At 42.1% G+C, this 21,495-nt stretch overlaps 1 non-coding gene across 1 annotated transcript; it reads right to left on the bottom strand.

Annotated features, from left to right (window-relative positions):
- Positions 1-11,053: 11,053 nt before the first annotated feature.
- Positions 11,054-11,163, bottom strand: LOC112085776. Its single transcript, XR_002899074.1, has one exon. It is a non-coding gene; the product is annotated as a small nucleolar RNA R71 (small nucleolar RNA).
- Positions 11,164-21,495: the final 10,332 nt, after the last annotated feature.

Below are 21,495 nucleotides of genomic sequence, written 5' to 3'. Positions count from 1 at the left end.
TCCAAGCAAACTGTCCTCACCTTGGATGCTTAACCATCTCCACCACTTCAGATCATAAAGAATCATTTGTCCTTGTATCTTGCAACATGGTTCAATGTCATGAAGTGAGAGAGACCTTATTCACCTCATCATACAAGCATCTAAGACGTTCTCCTATCACAAGTTGTGTTGAAGACTCATACCTCAAAGAAGTTCCAAGACTGATTTTTGATCCTGGAGGAGGCTACCATCTCGAACCTAATGACGAAATTTCCAATTGGGAATGGTGTTATAAGGGATATACAAAGAAAAGCAAGGAGATTTCAAAAAAAACTTCTCTTATGACAAGTTCTTCTTCATTGGACTAAGCAACGTCCTACACCAAAGTCGAGCTAAACGACTTAAAACAAAAGCGCTTAATGGGAGGCAACCCATTTAGGTATTTTTTTCTTTAAGATTTTTCTTTCTTTTTCTATTGATCTTTTTCTTTTTCTTAGTTTCAGGTGTTTTTTATAAAACAAAAAAGCCAAAAAACTCAAAAAACCAAAAAAAACCAAAAAGAAGGATGGTCCCTGATTGCTCGGCCCAGCGGGAACCAAGGAGAAGCAGGAACAGGCCGCATATTAAGCCCCGCGGTAGCAGGTGTTCTAACCGCGGGAAACACCTCTTCGACCGCGCCCGCGTCTTTCTGACCACGACCGAGCACCAGTTTGTCGCGGTCGCGTGACTCCTGACAGCGGCAGATGGTCATTCAAATGATGTCTGACACCAAACCACCCACTTCACCTCATTCCACCTCACCAAGCCCTACTCCACCTCATTCATCACTTCCCACCACCTTCCATCACCACCTATCACCTTCCCAAACCTCTTCGAATGGATCCGGTCCATCTCCACCAGCATCCCAGATCCAGGTAAGTTCTCTGTGGCCTTACCAATTCGATTATCTATGCATTTTTCTCATCCAATTTCGACTTGTTTCACACTGAGGACAGTGTGATTTAAGTCTGGGGGAGGATTTCATCCCTTTCTAACCACTTTTCTTTCATGAGTCTTGCATTATCTACACTTTTTCCATTTTCCTTAAAGTTTTTCAAAATCGGTTTTCAAAACAAAATACGTTCTAAAGAGAATGGTAAACATTAATCAATGATAGTTGACTGTGTGCTTTTAGACTGTTCCTAGTGACATGCTCATTCATGATTTAGGACTAGACTAGTCGGTAGCTATGCACATTTGAAACAAAGTACCCCAGAGGAATTTGAATGATTTCGATTTAAATGAAGGAATACACTAGCTCTGTTTTATTTGGACTTAACTTGGATTTAATTCTCTCATTGAAGCATTAGACCAGGGAAACGATTCATTCAGGACTCCTTTACCCTTTTTACCACTCTCTGTTGATCCTGAATGGCTAGTTCATATTTAGCTAGTTCCCCACCTTAACCAATCCCCTTTCAAACCACATGCACTCTTGTTTTCTATTGTCTTATATGCAGATATGTGTAAAAACGTTGGAGAGAAAGAGTAACGACGCAGTTTTCAGTCACCAAAGACAGAGACCTGCAATTTGTCAGAAAAGTTCCCGGAAGGATTCAACACATGAGAAAGCTCAGTTTGCCTTAGAAAAATCTCAAATTTTGGTACAATCTCGTCCTATAGTCTTTCTCTCTTTAAAAAGCATCCCCTTCCTAAAAAAAATCCGAAAAATAGGAAAAAAAAAGGAGATAAAAGCCTTAGAGAGTCTAGAGAGGTCGAAAATAGGAGTTCGATTTTATGGAGTTTTGGAGATCATTTTCTGATTCCCAGAAGGAACCTAAGTCTGGGGGAATAGTTGTTCACAACAAAGGAGGAAGGATTATGCAACAACATTGGACAAGAAGAAGTGACTGAAAATTGCGATCATCAACAGGTCCTTATCTCTCTTGCGGTTTTGCATATTATCTTGCATCCTCCAGATTCATCAGGTAACCCGAAACACTTTAACTCCACCACTTAAATAACCCTTTAATTCCAAACGCCATTTACCTGAATGATGTCTTTAATGAGAATTCACTATTGCACTTAATGAATGTAGAGAGCTAGTTGACTGGAATCAAGATTTAGATTGTTTAAGTTTTGCATGACGGAAAAAGTGAGCTAGTATCTTTTGTGTCTTGGTGAGAATTTTCTAGACTAAGTTGTGGATTGATGCACGATCTTTGGTCCTAGTTTAGGAGTTCATGTCTCTGAGATTTGTGCATTTCCTATTTTTGTTTTCACTTAACCAATTTAGACTTTTGCTTTGTTAGAGGACAAACAAAGGTTTAAGTCTGGGGGAGTTGATAACACCGTATTTTGATCACTTCTATGGATCGTTTTGAAATACTTTTTCTATGTTTTTTATTGTTTTCAAGCACTTTTATTACGTTTTTTTCTAGTATTTGTAGTTCCAAGACTCTTTTCAGGAAACTTAGGGAAAACCTTAACAAAATGGATAGAAGACCAGATTTTCAGCTCAGAGTCCAACCATCAGAAGTTCACCCCCGATTGAAGGCCTTCTGACCGTCTGATCCAGCTCAAATTTGGAGATCTCAAAGATGGAAGTATCAGCTTTCCAGCACACTTTACAGCTTGGCAATCCAACGTTTCAATCAAAAGATACACAAAGAGCAAGATGTCCCATAAACCAGCCGGCAAGCATTTCCACCCGCGGCCAACAGCCATTTCACCATGGTCAGAGGCATTCCGACCGCGGCCAACCATCCATTCCCCGTGGTCACGCACATCCCGACCGCGGCCAGCTAACTCCGAGTTCGAAGGCCCATTTCTGAAGCCCAAATCATTTTCTCAGCCTCAATTTTGGAACCCTAGGCACAAGAGAGCATTGGAGACTATAAATACTTATCATTTAGGTCATTTTTAAGAGAGACAAAATACTTTACAAGAAATTTTAATTAAGCGTTATTTTTTAGGTTTAGGGAGAGAGAGACTTGTCTCTTGAACCCTTGTTCTTTTTTTTCAATTTCGACTATTGCTTTACTTTTTAATACTATGTTTTTAATTTCGTTCATCATGTCTGAGTAGTTTTATTGTTGGGTCTAAGGGATTTTCGATGGGGATTTATACGTTTGATGAGGATTCCATGAGCTATTGAAGCCGAATCTTAGAACTTTTTCTTCTGAATTTATTTTTACTGCATGAGAGTAGCGTCATGAACAACAATCTGATCCAGATGCTTGGTGACACAAAAGTGTTCATCCGGTGTCAGATCTAGTTTGGGAGAGCAAAACAAACATAGGAGTGGAAACCTACCTATGGACGATTTTTGAATGCTGACGAGTCTTAAACATAATGCATCTCTTCTCTTCCAGGGCCAGAGTGGAAACCTATTGATCAGGGTTGAGAGAGATAGTTGTCTATGATCACGACACTGGCGTATTCATACATCCGTGACTTTAATTCGAAACGTTTAAGCTAAGATCTTATCAAATTTACTCTCTAGCAATGTTTTGAATCGTTTATACCCCTGAGAAAACTTTCTTGAAATTCGGCGCTTCTTTTCTATAGATTTACACCGATTTTCATTCAAGCTTTAGTTTAGTATTTTTACTCTTTTAATCGATTTTCATTTACGCAATTAGGTTTAGCCATTTTTTCTCGTTTTTAGTCGATTTCATTAAGTTTAGTTATTAGGTCATTTTAATTCCCGTATTTTCTCATTAAGATTAGTTTTTATGTTTTAAAGACACCACCAAAACCCTTACAAAAATCGCCTGGTTCTACATTTCCTTACTTTATATTTCTTTCGAAGGCTTTTGCAGGAAAGATCTTCCTTCCCTGTGGATTCAATCCCTAAGTACTACAATCGATCAGCTGTGCACTTGCGGCTATTGATTTCATTCAGGGTAAAACTTGACACCCTCGACACACCACATCAAAATGCAATGCAAATGAATTGTTAAAAGAATATCTCAAGGATGTCGACTCAAACTATAGACTCTAAACTCATAGGTGGCGATTTATACTTCTCAGGTTTACTCTAATCGATGTCAAAGCATTTCCAATTAGCCTTCGGGCGATTTATCTTCATCTATTTCTGGGATCTGCATGGAACTAGAATAGATATGTGTATGATTAACCAACTCTCACCATCTTAATCAACTAATCACTCAAATCTGACAATTAACTCTCGCTCTCATGCCAGAAATAAGATCAGGCATTAACTATTGAATTCGTTTGCTCACATCTTCACTACATGTAGCTCTCGACTCCTGTAGCGACTATGTTCTTCTGTAGTTATGTATGGATGATCTGATACAGCACTTTCGTGGCTCTGAACGATCCTAAGCTCAGAGAATAGGTCATAAATCTACCCTCATGTAATATGAACTACTTAGAAGAGATGAGATCCAGAATATGGTTTAGAAACTTAGAAATCCTAATCGAACATATATGTCTATCGATGACTCTTCAACAACTTGACTCTCTAAGACAGATCTACATGATGCAAAGAATGATAAAAGACATGAAATAATGCAAAAGATGAAACAGAAAAGTTATATAAAGGAGAAAGAACAATGGATCCAGGAAAGAATCCCTTTCTCCATCGCCTAACCCTAGAAAAACAAATTTTGGTGGCTCAAAATCTCATTACAGGAGCACACACCGTTTAGGGCTGCTAAGAAATATATTTATAGGTCCTAAGATCTTCTAGGTCTCATTAAGGGCTTCTCTGAAGAGGAATGACGAAATGGGATTTGATGTTGGGCCTTGTGGCTCGAAAATGGTCCATCGGGGGTGAAAGTTTTCCGGAGCAGGCAAAATGCATTCTTACTGCGGGTGAGAGTCTTCTGGGACTGGTGAATTCGACTAACATGTTCTCCATGTATCTTTTGATTGCACCGTTGGATCTTCGTGATGTAAAGTGCTATGGAAAGATGGTTGTCTCCTTTTGATTGACTACAATTTTGAGCTGGATCAGACGGTGAAAAAGTCTTCATTTGAGGCTTTATTTCTGACGCTCTGACTCTGAGCTAAAAATGTGGATTTCTTTCATTTTGCCATCATTTTCCCTAATTTTCTTGAAAAGAGTCTTGAAACAACAAATATAGAGAAATCATAATAAAAGTTCGTAAAACTGATGAAAATTTTTGAAAAAGCATTTGAAATCAATGGTGAAAATGGGTACAAATACGGTGATATCAGGCATCGCGATGTACAGGTACAAGGTTTTGCCATCTTTCGTTTTGGCCAATATCAACGGCGTTGAGAGATATGTTTTCAGCTGCCTGTAAGCTTCTTCACATTCGGTACCCCATGAGTGGTGCTTGTTTCCGCGGAGCAACTGTTAGAACAGCAAATATTTATCTGTCAACCTGGAAATGAATATGTTGAGAGCGGCGATCCTTCCGGTTAGTTTCTGGACCTCTCTTTTCTAGGTCGGATATGGCAGATCTAAGATCGCGGATATCTGTTTTAGATTTGCTTTGATTCCTCTCTCGGTCACTACATATCCGAGAAACTCTCCTACCGTAACACCAAATGTGCACTTTACAGAATTGAGCTTCATCCCGTACTCATTCAAGATGTCAAAACATTATGCGAGGTGACCGACATGATATTTAGCATGTAATGACTTAACTAACATATCATTGATGTACACCTTTATTGTTTTGCCGGGCTGGCTAGCGAACATACGGTTCACGAGTCTCTGATATGTTGCACCCGCGTGTTTTAGGCCAAATGACATGACCTTGTAGCAATATATTCCCCGATATGTGATAAAGGAGGTCTTTTCACGGTCGTCGGGGTGCATCAGTATCTGATTGTATCCTGAAAAGGCGTCCATGAAGGATAGCAATTCGTTCCCGGCAGTTGCTTCCACGAGGTGATCAATGTGAGGCAAGGGGAAGCTGTCTTTGGGGGTGTGGCTTTTTTCAGGTCGGTGAAGTCGACACAAATCCCCACTTGTCGTTCTTCTTCTTCACTACCACTGGATTTGCCAGCAAGTCCAGGTATCAGACTTCCATGATTGAACCAGCTTTAAGAAGCTTCTCGACCTCGCCGTTGACTGCTCGCGCCTTTCCTTGACCGAGTTTATGTCTTTTCTGTTTGATCGGCTTTTAGGTCGGATCAATGTTTAGCCCGTGGCAAGCGATTTCCGGATTGATCCCTGGCAAGTCGTCGATAGACTATGCAAATGTAGCGACGTTTCTCCGGAAGAAGTCGATTAGTGCATCCCGGATATCTTTATCGAGCTCGGCGCCTATTCCTGCGCTTTTCTCTAGATTAGCTGGATCAATGCCAACCTGTTCAACAAGGCTTTGCTTCGGGTGATCGATCTCACTTACCGAAGGTAAACCATCTTTCTTGCAGGGGCTTATGACATACGTTCGTGCTACGCTGAGTTTGCACTAGGTGAGAAGGCGTAGCGGTATATGGTTTGACTCCCTTTTAGTGAGTATATTCCGGATGGGATCGGGAACTTGACGCACTGGTGGAAGGTGGAGGCCACAACTTTCAAGTCAAACAACCAAGGGGTACCCAAATTGTAAATCGCCGGCTTGTTGACTGTTGAGAACTTGGAATTTGATCATTCGAGATGATCCCCCAACATAGATCGGTATCTTCATTGTAGCAATTGTCTTTGTCTTTTCTCCGGTGAAGCCGGTTAGTGATTCATATACAGCTTGATTTCTGAGTCCGGGAATTCCATGTTCTTGAGGGTTTCCTTGAAGATGACGTTTACTGAACTTCCGGTGTCGATCAATATCCTGCTCACCTCGACATCGCGGAGCTGTAACTCGATGACGAGGCAGTCGTTGTGAGGCATGTGTAATGCCAATTACTCGACTAATAGGAGAGGAACGGATGAGACTGATCACAATTACTCGACTAATAGGAGAGGAACGGATGAGACTGATCACAATTACTCGACTAATAGGAGAGGAACGGATGAGACTGATCACACCTGTTTAGTGAAAAATTCTGACACCATTCGACAAAGCAAAAGCAGGCTTAATACTCAAATAATAAGATCGGACTTTGTGAAGAGCTACCAAGCCTTGAGAACAGAGCGAGCCTTACAACTTGAAAGGAACCTGAAAGAAGGATCTTGAAACCTTGGGGAAAGTTTCCTACGGCGAGCTCGAGCAGAAGGGGTTCCTCCGGTGCATCTAGCCCTTTCGCGAATGCCCTTTATCGATAAAAGAATCCCCTGAGTTAGCAAATATCATGTAATAAATAATCATTCTGATTAGTTGATAATTTTTGGAAAGATTCTCCCCCGTTCCCCCCCCCCCCAGAGGAGATTGGTTAGGAATGCATGTAGGTCAGTGTCGGTAAAGAGCAGAGGCACTATACCCGTTGTCGTGGGAGGGTGCGCACTTGAAGATTGGCGGCTATACTCCTTTAGCCCTCGAACTGAATAATTACACGATTCCAGTGCTCCCATAATCATGTTGACCTTTTTCCTTGTTTTGAGAACGTTTGCTTCCCGATTAGGCGCCTCACGGTCTCATGTAGGTGGAGCGACCGGTTCATCGTCGGAGTCGGGATTTTTAGTGGGCTCTTGATTCACGGACTTGTTCTATCGAAGGTTTGGCTGCCAGGGGCCGGGTTGGGGCACGTCTGTAACAGCGACCTCGCCATTGCGGTACTGCTGCAGGAGGAAGTCTCTTAGATGTCGGCATTCCTCCGTGCTATGCCCGTACCGTTCGTGGTATTCGCAAAAAAGTTCACTCGCTGGTGTGTCATCCTCCCGATTTCACGTGTTCCAAGATTTCAGTAGTCGGCCTGTCTTTGGATTTGAAGGTCCGGCCTGGTTTACCATCCCGCGTGGTTTGCCGAGCTGCGGTTTTGTATCCTGGATATCTTTAATTCTCGAGGCCGAGAGAGGTTGGTTAGGCTTCTCTGCTGAGTAATGGTGATCCTTGGTGGCCTCCTCCTCTTCTTCCGCGATGAAAATGTTTGATTTATGAAGCGCGTCCTCGAGAGTAAGGGGTCTGTTGCGACGAAGTTCCTTGTGAAAAAAGGACTTATATTATGTCTTCTTGTATAGTGCTTTGAGGGCGGCCTCACCATCAACCGTGCAGTGCGCTACGATCTGCTTGAATCGGGCCATGAAATCTCTGAGAGACTCGGTCTCTCCTTGGGATATCTCCCACAGTTCGGAGTTACAAGTTTTCTGTCCGATGAACATTGAAAAATGTTTTGCGAATTTCGTCGAAAGCTCCTTATAGTTGTTGATAGAATTGGCTTCCAGCCTAGAGAACCATTCCAGTGCGATGCCTTCGAGATTTTTGATGAACAGTTGGCATTGGACTGCATCCTTCTGTTCGGCCGAACTGAACTTTAGCCGGTTTATCACGATTCCGAACGACGTGAGGAAGTGCCTGGAATCTAAGTTTCCCTCATATGATCGGAGCTTGAATTTCTCGAGATTAGCCACGGGAATGTTGGTAATCCGTGAGGTGAATGGCGTTTTCTGCGCTTCTTGGATTACTCGATCGATTTCTGGGGCCGAACTGGTTGTCTGATGGAACTTCGAGCTATTGTCACACAGTTGGGCATGCATCCGCTTATTTCTAGGTCGTGCGGTTGATAACACCAGATTTTGACCATTTTTATGGATCACTTTAATATCTTTTACAGGTGTTTTTACTCCATTTCCAAAGGTTTTCAAAGGATTTCTATGTTTTCGGATTTGAAAAGATTTTTCAGGTAATTTGGGATAAAGAGGCACAAATTGGAACAAAAAGACTCTTTTGGATAAATGCAGACCGTCAGAACTCTCATGGAGAGACGAAGACCTTCTCACCGTCTGATCACCCTCAAAATTGGACAACTTATAGAAGAATCAACCAGCTTTCAAATGCACTTGGTTTGGAGACATTCCAACGGTTGGATCTCAAGATATTTCATTAGCCCCGGAGCCACTCGAAGACGGCCAGCAAGTCACGCGACCGCGGCCAACAGCCCATTTCTCGCGGTCAGAAGCCTCCCGACCGTGGCCAACCACCTAATCCCCGCGGTCACGTCACTCTCGACCGCGGCCATCAAGCTCCGAACTAAAGCCCATATTTCTGAAGCCCAAAATCATTCTCAGCCTCAATTCCGGAACCCTAGAGACCATGGATAATTGAAGAATATAAATACTTGTCATTTAGGTCGTTTTTAGAGAGACCCCTTCATAGTTTACAGAAACCCTTTTCTTATAGCCGTTTTTATGCGATTTTTGTAGAAGTTTGTTCAAGTCCGAGTTCTTCAATAGGGAAGCTTTCTTCATCTCTTTTCTTTACTGTTTTTCATTACTTTTATTAAAACCAATGATGATGTCGACCTCAGCCATGTCTGAGTAGATCCCGAGTTGGGCTTAGGGTTCCCGAAAGGGGCTTTTATAATCGATTAAGATCTCTAGATTTATAGATCTGGGATTTCGACCTGTTCTCTGTTTATTCTTGTTCTTATTGCATGTATGCTTGATTGATCACCTAGTATCTGATCTAGATAGTTAGTGTTGCGAAAGTTTTCATTAAGTATCAGCCCTAGAATGAAACAGGCAATTTTTCCGTAGGAGTGGAAACCTACCTGCGGCGAGATCGTGAGTATTGACGAGTCTTGTGCAGCTCTTGCGTTCTCTCCCTTCCAGGGCCAGAGTGGAAACCTACTGGTCAGGGTTGCGAGAAACAGTTGGTTATGATCACGACAGTGACGTAGTCATACCGCCGTACTCTGGCTCTAGAACCACATATATATCGATATCCGTCAATCCCAATCTATCTACCCTAGTGTCAAAACCGATTATGATCCCTTAGAGTTCCCAAAAGCTCAGCGTTTTTAGTCATAGTTTACAAACCAATCGATTTTTATTTGCTTATTTAGATCTGCATTTTAATTACTTTAGTTCGATATTTTACTTGCTTTACTTGCTTTCCATTCGATTTTTCTACTTGCTTTCTAGGATAGATTTATTTGCTTTCTTTTGTTTTAGTTTAATTCGTGACAAACAACCAACCTTTAAAAACCAATCTAGTCTAGACATAAAGTTAAAAACCGTAGAAGAATACCAGGCACACAAATCTCTGTGGATTCGATCCCTAAATACTACAACTGATTAGCTGTGCACTTGCGGCTTTCATTTGTTTTGTTAAGGGTAAAACTTGTTCTCTCACGCAGTTGACACGACATCAAGTTTTTGGCGCCGTTGCCGGGGATTTGTTTCGCTGCCTTTTGTTATTTTTCTTGATTTAACTTCTGTTCTAGACACCTGATCTCTAGTTCTTTCTTAAAGTTTTGCTGAATTATCTTTCCCTTCTTTTGTTTTTCTCTGAATTGCATGAATACTAGGCGCAGACCTGTAGAAAACATTCCAATTCTAGATGAGATAGACAGACACGAAAGAGAACTTTGAAGACTTAGATGAACGCAAGGAATGGCCAACGACGACCAGCCTGGAGATCCTATTAACCGAGCTTTAAATATGGACCAAGACGGGTCCGAACATGGAGAAAATGAAGAGAATGATCACAGAGGAGGTGATCATGCTCGACGAGACGGAGAGGAGGATGAGGTTCCTCCGAGAAACCACCAGAACCGCGAGAGAGAAGAACGTGAAGACCTTGATGCACCCATCAATGCAGCCGATGGTGACCACCAAGGAATGCAGCCGAATGGGCGCGTTAACCGCCCTGTTCCGCAAGCAAATCAACACCGAAGCCAAGCCAGGAACCATCGCATAGCTGATTTTGATGCACCTACTCAAAATTTTCAAAACCGATCTGCAATTCAAGTTCCATTTCCGAACCGGAATGAGTTTGAAGTCAAGCCTCAAATCATCTCATTGGTGAAGCAAAACCAATTCCATGGAGTTCCTTCTGAACACCCAATGGACCATATCGAGCTCTTTGAAGAAATCTGCAGCATGATGAGAACAAACCATGTTCCACCAGACTATTTAAAGTGTAAGTTGTTCCCTTTTTCATTAGCAGACAAAGCTCACCGTTGGTTGAAATCTTTGCCTGTAGGATCGATTACTAATTGGGAAGAATGTAAAATTGCTTTCCTGAACCACTTCTATACTAAGTCAAGGTCGAACCGGTTGAGAACAAAAATCTCAAGCTTTCAACAAGGACCGACTGAATCTTTCTATGAAGCCTGGGAACGTTTTAAGGAGTATGAACGTGATTGCCCTCACCATGGATTTCCTGGATCAAGCCTGCTGAGCACATTTTACCGAGGTTTGCAACCAAAATACAAACTTTCACTTGATACAGTTAGCAATGGAGATTTTGGACAAAAGACGATAGCCCTAGGAAGAGCCCTCATCGAAAATTTGGCTCAAGCCAATAGCAATGATTCACCTGAGTACGATCGATCGACAAAGCAAACCGGAACAGACAACAAGGAGATAACCGAGTTGAAGAACATGATGAGCCAGCTTCTGAAGAGCAACAATCGCCCAATCCATGCTTGTGAGACCAACAATGGCGCAGAAGATGAAGGACCTAGTGATATTGATCACATAAATCAAGCCTTTCAAGAAGAAGATGTGAACTATGTAGGAGCACTAGTACCATATCAAAATCGCTTCAACAATGGCTTCAACAACAACTTCCGGAATGCAAATTACAACAATCTCTCTTACCGCAATCCAAATGTGGAGAATCCTCAAGATCAGTACTACCCACCACAGCAAAAGTCCTTCCAAAACAAGTTCCAAGGTGGAAACTTCGGAGGAACAGGAGCTTATCAACCGCGACAGCCGTATAACTACCAAGGTACGTGTTTTAACAATCAATTTGTACAACAGCAAGGAGTCACGACGAACCAGCTAGCTTCACAAATCGGTAGACTTGAACAGTCCATCCAACAGCTCGTTATGACGAACGAAAAAGCATCTAAAGACGTGAACGTGAAAGTTGACTGCATGTACAACAATCTGAACGGGAAGTTTGAAGCTTTATCTTCGCACGTCAAAAAGCTAGACGTGCAAGTCGCCCAAACAGCCGACTCTATGAAGAGGCAAAGTGGAGTTCTTCCAGGAAGAGTTGAAGATAACCCTAAGAGGTTTTGCAACGCCATAACCACATTGCCCGAAGAAGAGGCCAGAACCGATGGAAAGAAAGAAGAAACCCCAATCTTTGTACCACTGTACAAGGATGTCGATACCAAGCAGCCACCATTTAAGGTACCTGAACGATCACCGTTTCAAAGGCTTACAAAAGCCGACGATCCGGGACGTCTTTTTTTCCAATGTTTCATTTCAGGAATCAAGTTTACAGACTGTCTGTGCGATTCCGGAGCCAATGTCAACATCATGTCAAAGACATTTGCCGAAAAATTGGGCATAAAAACCTTAAGAACATCGACGGTTAAGGTTATTTTTGGAGATTCATCTCAAAAAGATACTGAAGGGGCGATTCATGATCTACAAGTTCTAGTGGGAGATAAGATTGTTCCAGCGGATTTCCAAGTCCTGGAGATGGACAAAGACAAGGACAGGCCACTCATTTTCGGGAGACCATTCCTAGCTACCGTAGGAGCAGTAATCGATCACGCGAACCGGCATGCTGTTTTCCTCAATGTGGATCGCAGAAGGTACTACCCGACTATCCTAGATGATTTTCCTAGCAAAGGAAACCAGCCAAAAGAGAAAGGAAAGGAGAAGCCGAAAGCTTTTGCAAAAATCAAGATCATCATTCCACCGGATGCAACAGAAACTAGTGAGGACCAAATCCAGGAGCTGATCGAAAACACAAAAAGGGTTTTAAACAATGTTAAGGTCCGAAAGAAGAGTAAAGGAAAGAAGACGGCTCCTCAAGGAGAAGAAGTAAGACCTCCAGCGACCGGAAGCGATAAAGGCACATCAAGTGGAGTGCCATTCAAATCAGCCTGATTCTTCATGCCTACGTCGAGCTAAACGACTTAAAACAAAGGCGCTTAATGGGAGGCAACCCATTTAGGTACTCTTTCTTTTATTTTCCTTTTCCTTTGTACAATTTATGCTTTCTTTTTCTTTTTAGTTTCAGGTATTTTATAAAACAAAAACACAAAAAAATCAGAAAATTTGAAAAACCAAGAAGAAAAGGGTAGGTTTTTAGCTGCTCGGCCCAGCAAATACCAGAAAGATGGACAAAGGCCGCAGGAGAAGGAGCCGCGGTCGCGACCGACCGACCCACGGCCAAGGGTGTATCGACCGCGGCACCATGAATGTGACCGCGGCCGAGCCCTCAATCACCGCGGTCGCGCATCTCCTGACCGCGGCCGGTGGTCGTTGAGGTGATGACGCGGATTTCCGCCGTTTTTCGAAGTTTTCCGGTGATTTCTGAAGTATTCCCGGTAAAGCCCGTTAAGATTCCGTAAGTTTTAAACTTTCCTTGCATGCAAGACAAGAAAATGTAAGTTCCCGTAAACTTAAAAATTCCCGGAAATTTTCCGTCTTTTAAGAAAGGAAACACACTTTTTGGATCAAAACTCATTTTCCTCTTCTCTTCCAAAAGACTTGGAGATTTAGGAGATAGAACACCTTTTCAAATTCTTAAGCTTTTTAAGAGATTCTTGGCCCAAACCTCACTCTTTTTCAAAGCTGATTTCAATTATGTCATCAAATCTCTCTTTCCAGCAAGGTATGAAGCTCAAACTCGCCATTTTTAATTGATTTTAGAAATTAGGGTTTTCTTAAAAAGCCCAAATCTAGAACAATAGATTATTATTTTAGGTTATCTAAAAATCGATTTTAACACCTAGTTTAAGAGAAAATGAGATTTTTGAAATTTGAATTCTACATGCTTTATAAAAGTCGAATTTGGAACAGCAAAATTGATGAATCTGATTAAGTCTTGTGTGATTAGTGATTAGTATTAGGTAACCTATAGATTTGACATGGAAATTGCTCATTAATAATGATTTTTAGAAGATTTCTATGTTGAGAACATCAAAAATCCGAATCTAGTCATGAACTACTCAATTTCTTTGATTTAATGTCGATTCTGCTTGCTCATGGTTTTAATTAATCTCTTTATACTAGTATTAGTATAACTGATCTTAATGTGTTAAAATCAGCATCCATATTCACAATTTTTCCAAGAATCATTTCGTTTTGCAGAAAAATGGAACAAACCAGATCCCGAAGAAGCCGTCGCACTGGTGACAGCTCTGAGGACTTTCCCGATGATGCTACTCTAGGAGAGTACATGCTGAATCAAGCCAGACCGAGGAGAAGAAACTATGTGATGAGATTGCTCCAGCACTCAAGAGAAACACGAGCAGCTCCTGAGCCACTACAGATTCGATACATTGGCAGGGAGATAAACCCGAGAGTGGACTATGCAAGACGTTTCAAGAAGCTGAACATCAAACCCACACCTTGCATTGATTATCATACAGTTGAGATGCTTGGAATCAGAGAATATGTAATCTGGTACATCGATGCACTTAAGCTAAGACCCTACATGGAGCTGAACCTTCCAACTTATCCTGAGCTAGTCCGCGAGTTCTTAGCAACTATTACACTCCACACACGAAGAGGAGGAACCCCAGAGCATCAGATGGCATCTTGTCATTCTCTATCCGTGGACAGCCTTACTTGCTCACCATTTCTGCACTTTGCGAGGCTCTTAAGCTTCCATACACCGATGGCATTTACCTTGAAGATGAACCCGATGTTAACTTGTGGAGAGAGATGGGTCATGGAATCTATGATAGCGGGAGATCCAAGTCAGCCCTTCTTACTCATCCTGCAGTGAGAATTGTGCACAAACTCTTAGCACACACGATTTTCTCTAGAGCCAACATGGGATGTGTTTTGAAGACCGAGCTCATTACACTTCAGATGCCGTTTATGGACGACCCACGACTTGCCTGCTTTGCCTGGATCATAGCACAGAACATGGTAAAGGTGAAGCATGATTTACATGGTTGCGAGGACGCTACTCCAGCTTACGGGAGTGCTATTACAGCGATACAGTAGGATTGGATTTTTCATCTGATGATCCACTTCCCGATGTCTGGTATGACCTACTTTATCTCTCTCGCGATCACACTATCTCTCGTACCGCTTTCGATCCAGACAGGTTTGGTTACAAGTATTGCACTGGCACTGAGGAGCACCGAGTCAGCTTGCCTTCACCATCAGTTCCGAGATTGTGTAACGGAGGACGTCCGCGATGGACTCCGGAACCCGATGATTTTCTGTCATCTGTACCTCGTCTACCATTCACCATTGGCCAATACATAGTGGCCAAGGCAAAGCGTGATGCAGCTGCGGCTCGTGCTCACTTTCAGACATCTGTTTCGATCGGCCACACCTCATCATCTACATCATCGCACACACACTCTGATCTGGAGCGCAGAGTTGAGAGACAGGGACGACGCTTTGAGCGTGTTGTCACCTTCCTACAGGAGCAGCACCAGTTCGCAGCAGACACATCGGAGGATGAGTGATTGATCAGCACTTCACTACCATCACGGTTCTATCATCATTTTCTTTTCTTTTATCTTATTTTATTTCGCTTTTATTCACCATCTTCTCACCAACTTTTTCACACTGGGGACAGTGTGATTTAAGTCTGGGGGAGGATGTCTATCCGTACTTATCATTTTCTTGCTTTTGCTTTTAAATTTCAAGCACTTTTTAAATTTTAATATGTAACGTATTCGACATTAAGTATTTTTCAGGAATGTTTGACACAAAACTATGATGATTTAGACCTGCACACTTCTACACTATGCATGATAGCTCATTTGTGGTTAGCACTAGACTAGGCGGTAGCTAGAGTACTTGCACTACGAACTCCCACCAGAGGACTTCTATTCATGGAGATTCTTTCTGACAGGATATACTAGCTCATTTTATTTGACCTTAATATTGACATCTAATTTTCTCATCATTGATTTTAGGCAGGCATCGACATACACATCTAGGACGTCGTTTACCATCACTTTTACCACTCTTTGTCGTCCTAGATGACCAGTTTATCTTTATCTGGTACCATACCCTAAACCCAAAACCCTTGTTTTCAATCCTCATGCATTCTCTCTTTTGTTTATATCAGCAGATATGTGCAAAAACGTCGGAGAGAAGAGGAGCGACGCAGTTTTCAGTCACTCACAAAGGAGACTAAATGGAATTGGGAAGGAAGAGTATCAGAAACCTCATGAAGCTTTACAAGACAGATATTAACTGGTAATTTCGAGCTCTCTAAGACTCTATATCAAAAGGTGTTCCTTTTCTTCAAAAATAAAAAAAAACAAAAAAAAAACAAAAAAACGAATGAAAAAGAGAGAGGGAAACAAAAAAGCCTAATGAGTCTTAGATTGACGAAATTTGTGGAGCAATAAGCAATCACTATTCGTTTAAGGAGCTATGGTTTTGGAAGATTTACAAAAATCTAAGTCTGGGGGAGTTAGGAGAGAACCTGAAGAAGAAGACCAGGAATCTATGGCAAGAAGAAAGTGACTGAAAACTGTGGATACCAACAGCTTCACTCTCTCTTGCGGTTTTGCATAATATCCTGCATCCTCCAGATTTTCAGGTAACCCATAAACACTTTAAGCCTTACCCCTGGAATAATCCTTTTTGACACCTAACCTAGATTGCCTTGCCTAGACTTTTGATGAGAACCACCGAGATTTTTAATGAATGTTAAGAGCTAGTTGACTGGAAATTAGATCTTAGTGGATAGATTTCCGCATGACGGATTAACAGACTAGTTATGCATGTATTGCTAGTGAGAATTTTCTAGGCTATTCCTGATTGATGCATACTGATTGATATTGGTCTAGAAGTTTGGTCTCTGAGATTTTTTTTAGTTCCTGCGTTTTCAAACCTCTCGCCTATTGGTCAAGAAAGGTTCTATGCTTTAGGGCTTGAATCGGTGTTAGCCTTTAATAAGGAGAGAATGCTCAAGGGATCACGTGTGATGTTTAAGGAAGAAGAGAGTTGGTGTCCGTACAATGGTCCCCCCTTGGCGCGTCGTTTACACTTGGTCTTGTGACCGTTGGAGCTGTCACTATCTCTCGGGATCCATGCTCAAGACTCACATGTTTCCTTATGTTTCTAACCACTTTCTTTTGTATTGTAGCTTAGCTAAACCTAGTTTCTATTCTGTCTCCTCTATATATGTATCAAAGACGAGAATGAATAAACACACTACTTTGGGAACTCTTTCTCTCATCTCTTTTGCACACTCTCTCAAATCTCTTTATTCCGCTTAGTCTCTATATATTCTAACATGGTATCAGAGCGATTGGTTCCGATTTCCTGAGTTTCTTTTCTCTATTCTTCAAACCTTATTCTCTAAATCTCTCATTCTCTAGTTCGCTCATCTCTTATTCTCTTGTTTCTCAAAACCGCTCAAGAACAAAATGAGTTCAAACGATGCAAACACCGAGATCTCAAAACCGGTGGTGATTCCTGTTATCCTCAAAGGAGGAAACTACTTGTTGTGGTCTAGAACCACAAAGACGGCGTTGTGTGGACGAGGGCTTTGGAATCACGTCTTAGAAGAACAGATTCCCGAAGAAGACGCCACCAAAGACGGAAAGAAGGATGAAGAAGCCAAAGCTGTGGAAGCAAAATGGTTCCAAGAAGACCAGACCGTGCTTGGCATCATTCAAAACTCCCTTGAGCCGACGATTCTTGAAGCTTACTCCTACTGTGAGACAGAAAAATCTCTGTGGGAAACTCTCAAGAATGTGTTCGGTAATGATACAAACCTGAGCAGAGTCTTTGAAGTCAAGAAGGCGATTAATGACCTGAGCCAGGAAGACATGGAGTTCAAAGCTCACTTTGGGAAGTTCAGATCTTTGTGGGCTGAGCTAGAGATGCTGAGGCCGAGCACTTTGGATCTTAAAGTTCTCAATGAAAGGCGAGAGCAAGACAAAGTCTTTGGACTTCTTCTCACGCTAAACCCCATCTTCAACGACCTCATCAAGCACATTTTGAGAGAGGATAAGCTCCCAAGCCTTGAAGACGTTTGTGCAAGGATCCAAAAGGAGCAAGGTTCTATTGGTCTCTTCAAGAAGCAAGAGCTCATCTCGGCCAACAAAGGTGTCTTTAAACCCGATGACAAGAAGCCATGGATCTGTGACCATTGCAAGAAGAAGGGCCAGATCAAAGATAAATGTTGGATTCTTCATCCCCACCTGAAGCCGAGCAAGTTCAAGGATGCAAGAGCTAGCTTTGCTCAAGAAGGAGCCGGTGCATTGACACAAGGTGGAGATGGTGCCATGAATGTCTCGACTGAGTTTGTGAGAAAGACCGACCTTGAGGCTCTTATCAAAGCCTTAGCCGCAAAACAGTCTGGTATCACCTTCTTCTCTAATAAACCTAAAACCGCTTTAGTTGTAGATTCAGGTGCATCTCATCATATGATTAGTAACCCTGAACTGTTAAACAACATAAAACCGGCTTTAGGAAATGTTGTGATAGCTAATGGTGATGGAATTCCCATAGAAGGAACTGGTAACCTAAAGTTATTTGATAAAGATAGTAAAGCATTGTTTGTGCCTAAGTTCACTTCTAACTTATTATCGGTTAGTAGAGCTACCAAGGACTTAGACTGTTATGCGATATTTGGTCCTAATGATGTTCACTTTCAGGATATTAAGAATGGGAGGTACTTGGAAAAGGGGGAACCAAAGATGATTTATATGTTCTCGAGGATTCTTCACCAAGCGACTCAAATTCTTTCTCTTTTAATTCATGTTTTTCTGCAAGTTTGAACTCTATTTGGCATGCTAGATTAGGTCACCCTCACTCGCGTGCTCTTGAATTAATGTTACCTGATGTTGCTTTTGATCACACAAGTTGTGAATCTTGTATTCTTGGTAAACATTGTCGAGTTATTTTCCCTAAATCATCTACTATTTATGAACATTGCTTTGACTTGGTTCATTCTGATGTGTGGACTTCACCTTGCATGTCTAGGGATAGTAATAAATACTTTGTGACCTTCATTGATGAAAAATCAAAATATACCTGGATAACTTTACTTCCCTCTAAAGATCGTGTATTTGAAGCATTCACAAACTTTCAAAATTATGTGACTAATCATTTTAATGCCAAGATTAAGATTCTTAGATCAGATAATGGCGGTGAGTATACAAGTCAAAGATTCAAAGAACATCTAGCAAAGCATGGCATCTTACACCAAACCAGTTGCCCTTACACTCCACAACAAAATGGAGTTGCTGAGAGGAAGAATAGACATTTAATGGAGGTGGCCAGGTCGATGATGTTCCATACAAATGTGCCTAAACGTTTTTGGGGAGATGCTGTCTTAGCCGCATGCTATCTCATTAACCGGACCCCAACAAAAGTCTTACAAGACTCATCACCATTTGAGGTACTTAACAAAACTAAACCCTCATTAGATCACTTACGTGTTTTTGGGTGTGTTTGTTTTGTGTTTGTTCCAGGTGAACAGAGAAACAAACTTGAGGCCAAAAGCATAAAGTGTATATTCCTTGGGTATTCAACAACTCAGAAGGGGTACAAGTGCTATGATCCTGTTAATAGCCGCACTTATGTGTCCAGGGAGGTCAAATTTCTTGAGAACCAGGGATACTATGACAAGAAGAATTGGGAGAGTCTCAAAGACCTGTCAAGCTCCCCATCAGATCTCGCTACCAGTCTGCGGTTCTTGCTGGATCACCTTGGGAACCCAGTCCTGCCCAAGCAAGTGCATAAGCCGTTCCTACAAGTACTCAAGAAGAAGCTGAGCCAGTACCATTGAGTTCAGAAGTAAATCAAGAAGAGGAGCAGAGTCAAGAGCCAACTCCAGATGACTTAGAAGTGGAGGCAGAGGAATCAGTCCCACAAGAACAAGGAGAGGCGGTTGTAGAGGAACCTGTTCAGCCATTAAGAAGAAGTACTAGGCTCATCAAGGATCCATCTAATTGTATTGTAGAGGAACCTGTTCAGCCATTAAGAAGAAGTACTAGGCTCAGCAAGAACACCAGAGTCTACTACAATAGTCAAGCTGTAGCTCATCCAATTCAGGCTGTTTGTTCTCTTGCCTTGTTGCCCTCTGATCATCAAGCGTTCATGGGAAAAATTGAGGAACACGAAATTCCTCAAAGCTATGAAGAAGCTAAAGACAAGAAGGAGTGGATTGAAGCTATAGGTGACGAGAGAGGAGCTATGGAGCGCAACCATACTTGGGATGAAGCCGAGTTACCACCAGGGAAGCGAGCTGTGAGCTCAAAGTGGGTTTTCACTATCAAGTATAAGAGTAACGGTGAAATTGAGAGATACAAGGCTCGGTTGGTTGCAAGAGGGTTCACTCAGACCTTTGGAGAAGATTATACAGACACGTTTGCTCCGGTTGCCAAGCTCCATACTGTAAGAGTAGTCCTCTCACTCGCTACTAATCTCTCGTGGGATCTGTGGCAAATGGATGTGAAAAATGCATTCCTTCAAGGGGAACTTCAGGAAGAAGTGTATATGACCCCTCCTCCAGGCTTAGAGGATATTGTTGCACCCGGTAACGTTTTGAGATTGAGGAAAGCTATATATGGATTGAAACAATCTCCAAGAGCCTGGTATAACAAGCTTAGTACCACTCTGATGGAAAAAGGGGTTCAAGAAGTCTCACTCGGATCATACCTTGTTTACCCTCCAAAGTTCTCAAGGTCTGGTGGTTGTTCTTGTTTATGTAGACGATCTTATCATTTCTGGAGATGACAAGGAGGGAATTCAGTCTACAAAAGCCTTTCTTAACTCGGTATTCGACATTAAAGACCTCGGCGAGCTCAAGTATTTCCTTGGCATTGAGGTGTGTAGGTCTCCTGAGGGTCTCTTTCTGTCTCAGAGGAAATACACAGTTGATCTTCTCAAAGAGACAGGAAAACTTGGAGCTAAACCAGCCAAAACGCCGCTTGAAGAGGGCTACAAAGTCAATCGAAAGGGGGAGAAATCAGATGAAGCCTTCAAGGATGTATTTAGGTATCGACGACTTGTTGGCAAATTGATCTATCTCACTCTCACAAGGCCAGATCTCTGCTTCGCCGTGAATCAAGTAAGCCAACATATGCAAGCTCCGACAGTGTATCATTGGGGTATGGTGGAAAGAATTCTCAGATACCTCAAAGGGAGTCCAGGACAAGGCATTTGGATGGGAAAGAACAATAATACAGAGATTGTGGGATATTGTGACTCAGATTGGGCTGGTGATCGTGTTGATAGAAAGTCAACAAGTGGGTATTGTACTTTCATTGGTGGAAATCTTGTAACCTGGAAGATTAAGAAGCAAAAGGTGGTCTCATGCTCAACCGCAGAAGCTGAATATAGGGCAATGAGGAAGCTTACAAGTGAATTAACCTGGCTTAAGGCGCTCCTTAAAGACCTTGGCATTGAGCAAGAAGGTCCGATTACAATGCATTGTGATAACCAAGCTGCTATACACATTGCAACAAACTCGGTGTTTCATGAGAGAACAAAGTCTATTGAAATAGATTGCCACAAGGTCCGTGAGAAGATTGAGGAAGGTGTGGTGTTACCGTGCTACACAAGAAGTGAAGACCAGTTGGCTG

This window comes from Eutrema salsugineum, unplaced genomic scaffold (genome assembly GCF_000478725.1).
Source record: "Eutrema salsugineum unplaced genomic scaffold, Eutsalg1_0 scaffold_3, whole genome shotgun sequence".
Classification (NCBI taxonomy): domain Eukaryota; kingdom Viridiplantae; phylum Streptophyta; class Magnoliopsida; order Brassicales; family Brassicaceae; genus Eutrema; species Eutrema salsugineum.
The sequence above is the reverse complement of the archived record's forward strand: the minus strand, read 5'-3'. Positions and strand labels throughout refer to the sequence as shown.